The following is a 13,131-nucleotide window of genomic DNA, read 5'->3' as shown; positions in this document are numbered from 1 at the left end:
CTGCTATAATATTCTACACAAACATCATAAAAATATAGCTTTACAATTTACCTTATTCACGATAATCGCATTAAAATACCACAATAAAATACTAGAATCTTCTGTTATTAACCAATAACTCTAGTTCAGTGTCCAGTATGGATTACCAATTTACTATGCTTAATTAATAACTACCAGGGATTTAATCACAATAACTAGTTTATGTACAGTTCTGAAAGAGTTCACTATAATGACTGACTTATAAATCTGGATTGTAAAACCCTGTCTAGCAAATAAATTATTTTTCTTTACAATAAGACAAATTCTAAAATATATCTATATAGCTGCAATTATGAATTAATAGCACTAAATATGACTAGTTAAACTACACAGACTATGAACATGAGTTTAAAATACAAATTGTGCCCTTTTAAAATTGCTAACTGCAATCTAGTTATAGTTACCAAATACCTTTGATTAAAAAATTATATATATATTTATTTATGGAGTATACTTTACCCAAATAACCAAATTAATGTTTCAGCTTCCAGAGTTTCTCCAATAAGTCCAATTTCACCTCATAAATTAAAAGATGTAATTTTTGCAAGGTGGATAAAAATTAGGCCCAGATTTGCTTTAGAGAGACTGGCTTCCAAGGCAACAGTTTGTCAGTCAAAATTCAGCAGCAGAGAACCTTTTTTTTTTCTCTTGCCTGGGGTTATATCACCTGATATACCCCATCCCTTTTTATTCTAATCATTGGTGAAATTGGAAACGCACTATGGAAGCTTGACTTTTGATAGGCCCCTTGAGCTGAACATCTCTTGGTTATTTGGGATACGCTTCCCTGAGTAGTCATTTATCCCTTGGCTGCAATACCATCTCTGGCAGCAGACACCCAGAAATGCAGTTTTACCATCAATGCTGCTACCGTTTAATATAGATTCATATATATTTTTACAATGTATTATATCTTCTAGTATTAATAATTCACATGTTCCATGTGTATTGGACCACATCATACCACTTATCCTGAGCATTTCAAGACTAGATATGATATATTTCTCATAATACAAAGTAATTATTATACATTTAAAATATATGGGTATTTAAAAGGATGGCACGCTCGCAGCTGATTGATATGGACCTATTTATCCATAAAAGTAATATTTTTAGGTATCCTAATTTTATAGTCAACTGGAGATATTTTGTCAGTAACGACAAAACCCTTCCATGATGGAAGAAATTTCTTCTCCTTAACCTGATCTCTTCCAAAGTTATAAAGATAAACTGTATCATTTATTTCATATTCCTTTTTGGACGTTTTGAGATCATAATAGGTTTTAGTGGAAGTTGCGGACTTTTCTAAGTTCCTTTGAGCAAATGCAAAAGGCATATTGCAGGTGCTTCCTTAAGTTCTCCACATATTGATGCATATTGGCAGCATTTATCAAGTTCTGGTCTGATGTACGGTAAAGTAGATGCTGAGGTAGAACCATTCTTCTACCAGTCATCAACTCAAAAGGTGACATCTTAGTAGCATTACTTGGAGTTGCTCTTAATGCCATTAGGACTAGAGGTAATTTTACATCCTAGTCTTTACCCGTTTCACTCACAAACATTTTGAGGATTTTCACAATGGACTGGTTGTAACGCTCTACACCACCACTTGAAGCAGCTCTATATGCAATATGGAGCTTTCTTTTGACCCCTAGTATTTGCCACATTTTGGTCATCACTTTGCAAGTGAAGTGGGTTCCCCGATCGGATTTGATTCTTTGGGGCAAACCAAATCTGGAAAACATGTGGTTGATGAACAAAGCTGCACATGTTTCAGCACTATTGTTAGGTGCACTGATGCACTATACCCATTTAGTGAACAGGTATGTTACTGTCAACATGTATTTGTTACCTCTTGATAACCTTGTTACTGGGCCAATAAAATCAATTTGTATATCTGACCATGGCATAACCATCTCCCTTTTTTGCAATTGCGTTCTATGTGTTGGTGCAGTGGGTTAGAACTGTGGACAGGTTAAACAACCTTGACATTAGGTTTGGACATCTTTCAACATGTGCGGCCAAAAGGCGTAATCACGCAATATTTCCTACGTTAATTTGGCACCATGATGGCCAGATGTGGGAGCATCATGGGCATGTTGAAGCATAAGACCTCTGAACTTGGTGGGTACCACCCATTGCTGTATGCCAGTTTTGGAGACTCTAATTAACAAACCATCCAGTAGCTTGAATTGTGATTTGGATTTCATTAAGATTCTAAGATCTTCCTTGCCAATACTGTTCTCTTTTGAGATGGGGTTGCTTTCAGGATCTTTTATGTGTTTATTGTGCCTACAATGGGGGTCTTCTTTTTGACTAGTGATCAGGTCCTCACTAGGAGAATCCTGACTCAACTGAACCAAATTAGGCTCACTCTGTTGTTTAGCCTGGTTTCTGGTAATGGCTTCTACCTGAATTGCACCCACTAAGTGGTCGATATTAAGGAGTTCTCCAGTTATGGCTCCTTGTTTGGCTTATGAGTCCGCAAGATCATTGCCTTCCTTATCAGGACCTTGAACCCTGGAATGACCCTTGGTCTTCTTCCAGTGTATGGTTAACCCATTGGTCACCACTAGATTATCAATCTCGCAGAACAACTTGCCATGTTTGACAGGTTTTTTGTTAGATTTCAGCGTGCCATTTCTTTTCCAAGTTGGCAGGTATTCAACAAAACTGTCACGCACGTAATTTGAGTGAGTAATGATCACAAATTTATGAATACCGTGTTCAATAGCCATCTCAATGGTTTTTAGAACAGCAGTTAGTTCTGCAACTTGACAGGATCTTGGTCCAATGTTAAAACCTACAGAAATATTTGCATTCGCCCAAGTTATACCAATGCCGGCGACTAATCTGCGCTCATTTTCAATAGTGGCATGGTAAGAACAACCATTAACATATACCCAAGGTAATGTTTGACACTGGCCCTCATTGTATATTTTATATGGGGAAAGCAATTGTACCTCCAGGAAATCATCTTCTAATAACTCTTCCCCATGATCCTTAGCAGTACAGTCGTGGAGCTCAGCAAGCCCCTGTGCGACTGGATTCTTTTTGTTTTGCTTATAGCGAATTTCTAAAGGCCAGCCTTGTAAGGAAAGAGTCCAAGCTGTTATGCGGCTATTAGACAAATTTCCATCTCCTATTCTCTCACTTTGCAGATATAGCAAAGGCTGGTGGGCCGTATCTACAATATTTTTCTCGCCCTGTATATAGCTGCGGGAATTTTGTAGAGCCCATACACTGGATAAGAGGGCTTTTACGCTATTGCTAAATTTTATTTCTACTGGGGACAGAGTTTTGCTCGCATAAGCAATTACTTTGCCTAAATTATCATGCTTTTGGTATAAAACAGCACGCATGCTTATATCTGTGTAACCGGTTTCTAAGTAGAAAGGTTTACCACCTTCAGGGTACGCTAAGCAAGGTGCTTGAGTGATTTTTCTCTTCAGCTCCTTGATGGCTGTCTCTTGAGTTTCACTCCAGTGCCATTTTACGTCCTTCTTTAGAAGAAGTAACAGTGGTTTCGCTAATTCTGTATAATTATCAATAAATTAGCGAGAATAATTCGTCATACCCAGGAATGATCTCAATTCCTTTAAAGGGACACTGAACCCAATTTTTTTCTTTTGTAATTCAGAAAGAGCATGCAGTTTTAAGCAACTTTCTAATATACTCCTATTATCAATTTTTCTTCGTTCTCTTGCTATCATTATTTGAAAAAGAAGGCATCTAAGCTTTTTTTTGGTTTCAGTACTCTGGACAGCACTTTTTTATTGGTGGATGAATTTATCCACCAATCAGCAAGGACAACCCAGGTTGTTCACCAAAAATGAGCCGGCATCTAAACTTACATTCTTGCATTTCAAATAAAGATACCAAGAGAATTAAGAAAATTTGATAATCGGAGTAAATTCAAAATTTGCTTAAAATTTCATGCTCAATCTGAATCACGAAATAAAATTTATGGGTACAGTGTCCCTTTAAGTTAGTTGGGTTCTTAGAATTTATTATAGCGTCCACCTTTTTCTTCTGAGGATATAACCCTTCAGAAGTAACTTCGTGTCCCAAGAAGTTTACACGAGAGCGGCACCATTGAGCTTTTTGTAGGGATAATTTGACACCTGCCCTTTTAAGTTGGCTGAGGATGTTTTTAAGCTCTGTGGTGTGTTTTTCAAAGTCTGTGCTTTTAATTAAAACATCATCAACATACGATAACGTCCCCCTTTCCAGTGCATCAGGCATAGCCTTATGCATGAATACAGCGAATTCATGTCCTGAATTTATGTATCCAAACAAGAGTCTTTGGAATGCATACTGGACCTTTTGGAATGAGAATGCAAGCTTATAGTGGTCCTCTTCATGTACCTTTATGGTCCAATATCCCTGTGCACAATCAATGGCAGGGAATATTTTGGATCCCTGCATCTGTGCTAGGCACTGGTCAATGTATGGCACAGGCCAGCCAGACATGTACACTCGTTTGTTTAGCTGTCTTAAGTCAGCACACAAACGCCATTGTCCATTGGGCTTAAGACCACCTAGAATAGGATTGTTATAAGAGCTATGCACCTGTCTGATAATACCTCTTTCTTCCAAGTTCCTTATGATTTCTGCAAGAGAATCATATGAGGCTAAAGGAAGTCTGTATTGTTTGACAAAGACAGGTGGTGCATTGGGATCTGTTTGGATTCTTGCAATGTGCAAGTCTTTAGTCCCACAGTCATAAGAATCCCTAGCAAAAATATCCTTGTACTCCATCAGTTCTCGTAGCTGTCGACGTTCATCATCATTGGAACAGTCATTAGCTAAGTAAATTTTCTCTTCGACTATTTGCTGAAATCCTTGAAAGATTTTAGGCTGTCCTATCTCATAGGCTTCCTCCAACCTAGAGGTGAGATCCCCTTTATTATAATTTACATTGACCCCATGATTCTGGGTATTGGGGTATTCTTGCTGTTTGATCGGCTGATCAAATACTAGAGAGGCTTCTTCAATTTTACAGATGCCTTCCTCTGAGCTGAAAGGATAAATAGACTGAATTGTAAATAGTCCCTCTGGCATAGATGCAAAGGATTGTTCTATTAATTGTTCTTCAGTTAAGTATCCTTCAGGTATTAGCCCAATTACATTATTCTGGAATCCAAACGTGCATATTCTATGTTAGTTCCCTTGGATAAGATGATATCCTTTGGGGCCATGATATGCACAATAACATGTATTGGAATAGTTCCAATATTTACCAGAGGAGTATGGGTCATTGTTATACCCAGATTTTGCATTTTATGGGAGAGGCAAATTAGTGTTTCAGAAGTTTTTAATTTCTGACCTCTCTTTACCTGTAAGGATAAGAGGAATTTATCAGCCCCAGCAGGGATTACAACATCGTTAGACACCTGCATAATCACAGCATATGGCATTTGCTGGTTTGATTTCAGGGCGGCATTTTCATCCTGAAATACTTCAGGGTCCCCTTTTAACCTGCTCCAGAGGCAAAGGTTAATTAAATCTATTTGTATGGCATATCTATGTAAGAGATCATTGCCAATGTATGTTTGATTATGGGGAGTATTTAAAACTAAAAACAGGTGCTTTGCTGATTTATTACCTATAGAGATAGATAATAAACATTTAGCTGTGACATTATAGCTTTCAGACCTGTCATCCAGGCCATGGACACAGTGGTCTTGGGGAGAAAGATATTTAATCACCTTAGGTTCAGATATCTGTGCTAATAAGCCTTTGCTTATATATCTAGCTTCCTGTTTTAAGCTCAATTTGGCATACTTGGTTTTTCCAAGGTCATGCACTTGCATAGGGATACATAGATCATCTTTAACTCTCTTAATTCCTGCGAGGTATTGATTGTGGCCTCACCCTTTAGGGATTTTATGATCCCCCTTGTGGAGAGATATGCGGCTAGATTTGGAGTTTTGTCGGTAACGACCTGAAAAACTAACGCCAGCTTTTTTCTGGCCGCACCATAAAAATAACTCTGGTATTGAGAGTCCACAAAAAGGCTGCGTTAGGCTCCAAAAAAGGAGCGTAGAGCATTTTTAACGCAGCTTCAACTCTCGATACCAGAGTTGCTTACGGACGCGGCCAGCCTCAAAAACGTGCTCGTGCACGATTCTCCCATAGGAAACAATGGGGCTGTTTGAGCTGAAAAAAAACCTAACACCTGCAAAAAAGCCGCGTTCAGCTCTTAACGCAGCCCCATTGTTTGCTATGGGGAAACACTTCCTACGTCTGCACATAACACTCTAACATGTACCCCGAGTCTAAACACCCCTAACCTTACACTTATTAACCCCTAATCTGCCGCCCCCGCTATCGCTGACCCCTGCATATTATTATTAACCCCTAATCTGCCGCTCCGTAAACCGCCGCTACTTACATTATCCCTATGTACCCCTAATCTGCTGCCCTAACATCGCCGACCCCTATATTATATTTATTAACCCCTAATCTGCCCCCCACAACGTCGCCTACACCTGCCTACACTTATTAACCCCTAATCTGCCGAGCGGACCTGAGCGCTACTATAATAAAGTTATTAACCCCTAATCCGCCTCACTAACCCTATAATAAATAGTATTAACCCCTAATCTGCCCCCCCTAACATCGCCGACACCTAACTTCAATTATTAACCCCAAATCTGCCGACCCAATCTCGCCGCTATTCTAATAAATGTATTAACCCCTAAAGCTAAGTCTAACCCTAACACTAACACCCCCCCTAAATTAAATATAATTTAAATCTAACGAAATTAATTATCTCTTATTAAATAAATTATTCCTATTTAAAGCTAAATACTTAGCTGTAAAATAAATCCTAATATAGCTACAATATAAATTATAATTATATTATAGCTATTTTAGGATTAATATTTATTTTACAGGTAACTTTGTAATTATTTTAACCAGGTACAGTAGCTATTAAATAGTTAAGAACTATTTAATAGCTAAAATAGTTAAAATAATTACAAATTTACCTGTAAAAGAAATCCTAACCTAAGTTACAATTAAACCTAACACTATACTATCAATAAATTAATTAAACAAACTACCTACAATTACCTACAATTAACCTAACACTACACTATCAATAAATTAATTAAACACAATTCCTACAAATAAATACAATTAAATAAACTAGCTAAAGTACAAAAAATAAAAAAGAACTAAGTTACAAAAAATAAAAAAATATTTACAAACATAAGAAAAATATTACAACAATTTTAAACTAATTACACCTACTCTAAGCCCCCTAATAAAATAACAAAGACCCCCAAAATAAAAAAAATGCCCTATCCTATTCTAAATAACTAAAGTTCAAAGCTCTTTTACCTTACCAGCCCTGAACAGGGCCCTTTGCGGGGCATGCCCCAAGAAGTTCAGCTCTTTTGCCTGTAAAAGAAAAAATACAATACCCAAGCCCCCCAACATTACAACCCACCACCCACATACCCCTAATCTAACCCAAACCCCCCTTAAATAAACCTAACACTAAGCCCCTGAAGATCTTCCTACCTTATCTTCACCTCACCGGGTTCAACGATCTGTCCAGAAGAGCTCCTCCAATGTCCTGATCCAAGCCCAAGCGGGGGGCTGAAGAGGTCCATGATCCGGCTGAAGTCTTCATCCAAGCGGGAGCTGAAGAGGTCCATGATCCGGATGAAGTCTTCTATCAACGGCATCTTCAATCTTCTTTCTTCCGGATCCATCTTGCAGACCTCCGACGCGGAACATCCTGCTGGCCCGATGGACTAACGACGAATGACGGTTCCTTTAAGGGACATCATCCAAGATGGCGTCCCTCGAATTCCGATTGGCTGATAGGATTCTATCAGTCAATCGGAATTAAGGTAGGAATATTCGGATTGGCTGATGGAATCAGCCAATCAGAATCAAGTTCAATCCGATTGGCTGATCCAATCAGCCAATCAGATTGAGCTCGCATTCTATTGGCTGATCGGAACAGCCAATAGATTGCGAGCTCAATCTGATTGGCTGATTGAATCAGCCAATCGGATTGAACTTGAATCTGATTGGCTGATTCCATCAGCCAATCAGAATATTCCTACCTTAATTCCGATTGGCTGATAGAATCCTATCAGCCAATCGGAATTCGAGGGACGCCATCTTGGATGACGTCCCTTAAAGGAACCGTCATTCGTCGTTAGTCCGTCGGGCCAGCAGGATGTTCCGCGTCGGAGATCTGCAAGATGGATCCGGAAGAAAGAAGATTGAAGATGCCGTTGATAGAAGACTTCATCCGGATCATGGACCTCTTCAGCTCCCGCTTGGATGAAGACTTCAGCCGGATCATGGACCTCTTCAGCCCCCCGCTTGGGCTTGGATCAGGACATCGGAGGAGCTCTTCTGGACAGATCGTTGAACCCGGTGAGGTGAAGATAAGGTAGGAAGATCTTCAGGGGCTTAGTGTTAGGTTTATTTAAGGGGGGTTTGGGTTAGATTAGGGGTATGTGGGTGGTGGGTTGTAATGTTGGGGGGCTTGGGTATTGTATTTTTTCTTTTACAGGCAAAAGAGCTGAACTTCTTGGGGCATGCCCCGCAAAGGGCCCTGTTCAGGGCTGGTAAGGTAAAAGAGCTTTGAACTTTAGTTATTTAGAATAGGATAGGGCATTTTTTTATTTTGTGGGTCTTTGTTATTTTATTAGGGGGCTTAGAGTAGGTGTAATTAGTTTAAAATTGTTGTAATATTTTTCTTATGTTTGTAAATATTTTTTTATTTTTTGTAACTTAGTTCTTTTTTATTTTTTGTACTTTAGCAAGTTTATTTAATTGTATTTATTTGTAGGAATTGTATTTAATTAATTTATTGATAGTGTAGTGTTAGGTTAATTGTAGGTAATTGTAGGTAGTTTATTTAATTAATTTATTGATAGTATAGTGTTAGGTTTAATTGTAACTTAGGTTAGGATTTCTTTTACAGGTAAATTTGTAATTATTTTAACTATTTTAGCTATTAAATAGTTCTTAACTATTTAATAGCTATTGTACCTGGTTAAAATAAATACAAAGTTACCTGTAAAATAAATATTAATCCTAAAATAGCTATAATATAATTATAATTTATATTGTAGCTATATTAGGATTTATTTTACAGGTAAGTATTTAGCTTTAAATAGGAATAATTTATTTAATAAGAGATAATTAATTTCGTTAGATTTAAATTATATTTAATTTAGGGGGGTGTTAGTGTTAGGGTTAGACTTAGCTTTAGGGGTTAATACATTTATTAGAATAGCGGCGAGATTGGGTCGGCAGATTAGGGGTTAATAATTGAAGTTAGGTGTCGGCGATGTTAGGGAGGGCAGATTAGGGGTTAATACTATTTATTATAGGGTTAGTGAGGCGGATTAGGGGTTAATAACTTTATTATAGCAGCGCTCAGGTCCGCTCGGCAGATTAGGGGTTAATAAGTGTAGGCAGGTGGAGGCGACGTTGAGGGGGGCAGATTAGGGGTTAATAAATATAATATAGGGGTCTGCGGTGTTAGGGGCAGCAGATTAGGGATAAATAAGGATAACGTAGGTGGCGGCGCTTTGCGGTCAGCAGATTAGGGGTTAATAAGTGTAGGTAGGTGGAGGCGACGTTGTGGGGTGCAGGTTAGGGGTTAATAAATATAATACAGGGGTCGGCAGTGTTAGGGGCAGCAGATTAGGGGTACATAAGTATAACGTAGGTGGCGGTCGGCAGATTAGGGGTTAAAAAATTTAATCGAGTTGCGGCAATGTGGGGGACCTCGGTTTAGGGGTACATAGGTAGTTTATGGGTGTTAGTGTACTTTAGAGTACAGTAGTTAAGAGCTTTATAAACCGGGCGTTAGCCCAGAAAGCTCTTAACTGCTGACTTTTTTCCTGCGGCTGGAGTTTTGTCGTTAGATGTCTAACGCTCACTTCAGACACGACTCTAAATACCGGAGTTAGAAAGATCCCATTGAAAAGATAGGATACGCAATTGACGTAAGGGGATCTGCGGTATGGAAAAGTCGCGGCTGAAAAGTGAGCGTTAGACCCTATTTTGAGTGACTCCAAATACCGGCGGTAGCCTAAAACCAGCGTTAGGAGCCTCTAATGCTGGTTTTCACGGCTAACGCCAAACTCCAAATCTAGGCCATGGTTAATACATCGCCGTCTAAGGAAATATTTGCTATCTTTTCAGGCGAAATTTTAAAAGTATTACCATCAGAGCCACTTAAAGGAGTCTGATCATCTATTTGTAGGATAGTGATTTCAGGTATAGAGTCATTCCTGAAATAAATCTCCACAATGGCTTCTCTTGCACCACGTGACAGTTATCCCGGGTGTGAGATATACCGGACCTCTCATAATTAATAGGTCTTTTTACTTGTGACCAAATTACATTATTTATGCAATCAATTATGGTGCTTAATCGCTTCAGGAGATCACTACCAATAATTAAACGATCAGTTGGCAGATCCACTATAATGACAGGTTGTCTTATTACCCTGTTCCCCAGCCTTAGTTTTAACCATAATGTAGACTTTGAGAGACTCACCCCCAACTCCTATTAGTGAACCATCAAATTCTTTTATTTTAGGTTTGTGGGGTGTTAGCTCATTTAGCTGTGTGTAGTACCTGTGGGATAAAATAGTTGCCTCGAGATCCAGTATCAATTAATCCCATGATAGGGTTGGAGACTGAATCCTGGAGCTCAGCACATACATAATATCTCCCTGCAGTTTCTACCATCTCACACATAAAATTTGCATGATTACACATCTGTGGGCTTTACCACAAATTACCTGAAACTGCCATGTTATCTGATTCAGAAGAATTCTCATTCTTACCAGTCCCCTCCTCTATAATAGGGCTGGCCGGGTTCCTGTGTACTGCATCTGTGGAAATAAGGTTAAGAGAATACTGCATTTGTTAGAGCTTCCAGGCTGAGGTTGCTCGTCATCACAGCTAAATCGTCCGTTTCCGGTCTGTAGGAAGAGAACATGATTAGTACCATTATTAACATTTATCATTTTATTTGGTATATCTCTCCCCTCTCTTTCAGGTAATACTGCAGTATTTATGAATTTTGCCTGTGGCCCACTGCTGGCCACTGACTGTACCTCTAAAAAAGGATTATTAGGGTGCTGAGCCGTAGAAACTTGGCTCATATTAGTAAATAGCGTACATAATTGACTTACTTGCGTACTGAGTTGGCCAACTTGAATGGACAAGCTATCTTTACCCATGGACAGATTTTTTGATGTCCCAGGGTGCTGATTCCTGGATCCTTGGGATCCCTCAGAATCATAGCTATTTCTCCTATTTTGACGCGGTTGTCTTTAGGGTTCAACTAGTTCACCATTAATATCTTGGGGAGCACTATTTACTTGGGGTGTCTGGTTATCCTGAGAGTATTTTCGCCACTTTTGGTATTTATTTTTAAGGGGATATTGATTATCTTGTGAGTATTAATCTCTTTGGGGATAATTATTTACCTGGGTATGCCCCCCATTTTGAGTATATTCTCTCTGCGCCTCAGCCCGTGTTGGGGGAGGGGCAGAGTTAAAACTTTGTGGGGATGGCCTGTTTTCTCGGACCACCTCCACATAGGTTTTCTTGTTAGACTCCAAATTAAGGGGGCTAGGTGACACCCTAGTTTCTGCCACAATTTTGGGACTCGGTTTTGGTTCCCTTTTAACCACCTGTTCACCGGACTGCTGAATAGAGTATAACTTTGTACTCTCTTTGATCAGCCAGTCCAATGAGCAGTGCTCATAAAAATCTCTAGCTAAATTAATTTTGATGTGCACGGGCAATGCTTCGAAAAATAAATTTACAAATTCTGAGCTTTCAAATATGGGATAGTCTTCAGCCATACTGTACGCACTTTTCTTTACGATAAGTTAAAGTTATAAACACATTGGATTATATTTATAGAAACCAGATTATGAATCAAATGATACCACTTATGCTGTTATAATATTCTACACAAAGATCATAAAAATATAGCTTTGCAATTTACCTTATTCACGATAATCACATTAAAATACCACAATAAAATACTAGAATCTTCTGTTATTAACCAATAACTCTAGTTCAGTGTCCAATATGAATTACCAACTTACTATGCTTAATTAATAACTACAAGGGATTTAATCACAATAACTAGTTTATGTACAGTTCTGAAAGAGTTCACTATAATGACTGACTTATAAATCTGGATTGTAAAACCCTGTCTAGCAAATAAATTATTTTTCTTTACAATAAGGCAAATTCTAAAATATATCTATATAGCTGCAATTATAAATTAATAGCACTAAATATGACTAGTTAAACTACACAGGACTATGAACATGAGCTTTAAATACAAATTGTGCCCTTTTAAAATTACTAACTGCGGGGCGGAGCTTGCCAGCAAATGGAGTAGCAGCACTTTTATGTAGCTCCGCATAGAACTTGATAAATAGCATCAGTTTTACATATTTATCAGGGGAAATCTACTTCGAAAGGCCCTCTGAGTGCTGGATATATGACCAGTGATCATCCGGTGTTACTTTGGAGCAGCTCCCAGCTAATTTGCGGTATACCAGAAAACGAGAACCAGCAGATTTCTGGGAAAGACCGCGGCTGCGGCCTACTCCAGGACTCCCGGCCCTAAGAAAGGGAACAAAGAGGCCGGCGACCCATCCGACAACAGATGCATAGCAGAGTGAAGCCTCAAGGGACTACCAAGGGTGCCGGATGGATTCCCGGGGGATTACTATAAACTATTCCGTACAACATAATTGACCCACCTCACAAAATTTTGTAACCATTTCTTAGAGGGCCATGAGATACCCGAAAAAATACTGGGAGCTAAGATTGTGGTCAGGGAAAAATCTTAAACTATGCGCCAGTTATCGCCCTATATCGCTCATAAATCAAGACCTAAAGATCTTTACCAAGATATTGGCCAACTATTTAAAAACAATATTACCTTCACTTGTCCACCCGGACCAGGTGGGTTTTATGGCAAATAGGGAGGCCCCAGATAATATAAGAAGAATGATGAATATCATAGATCATCTTGGAAGAGAGGAAACGCCTTCTCTACTCCTGT

Source organism: Bombina bombina, chromosome 3, assembly GCF_027579735.1.
Source record: "Bombina bombina isolate aBomBom1 chromosome 3, aBomBom1.pri, whole genome shotgun sequence".
NCBI classification, from domain to species: Eukaryota; Metazoa; Chordata; class Amphibia; order Anura; family Bombinatoridae; genus Bombina; species Bombina bombina.
The sequence above is the reverse complement of the archived record's forward strand: the minus strand, read 5'-3'. Positions refer to the sequence as shown.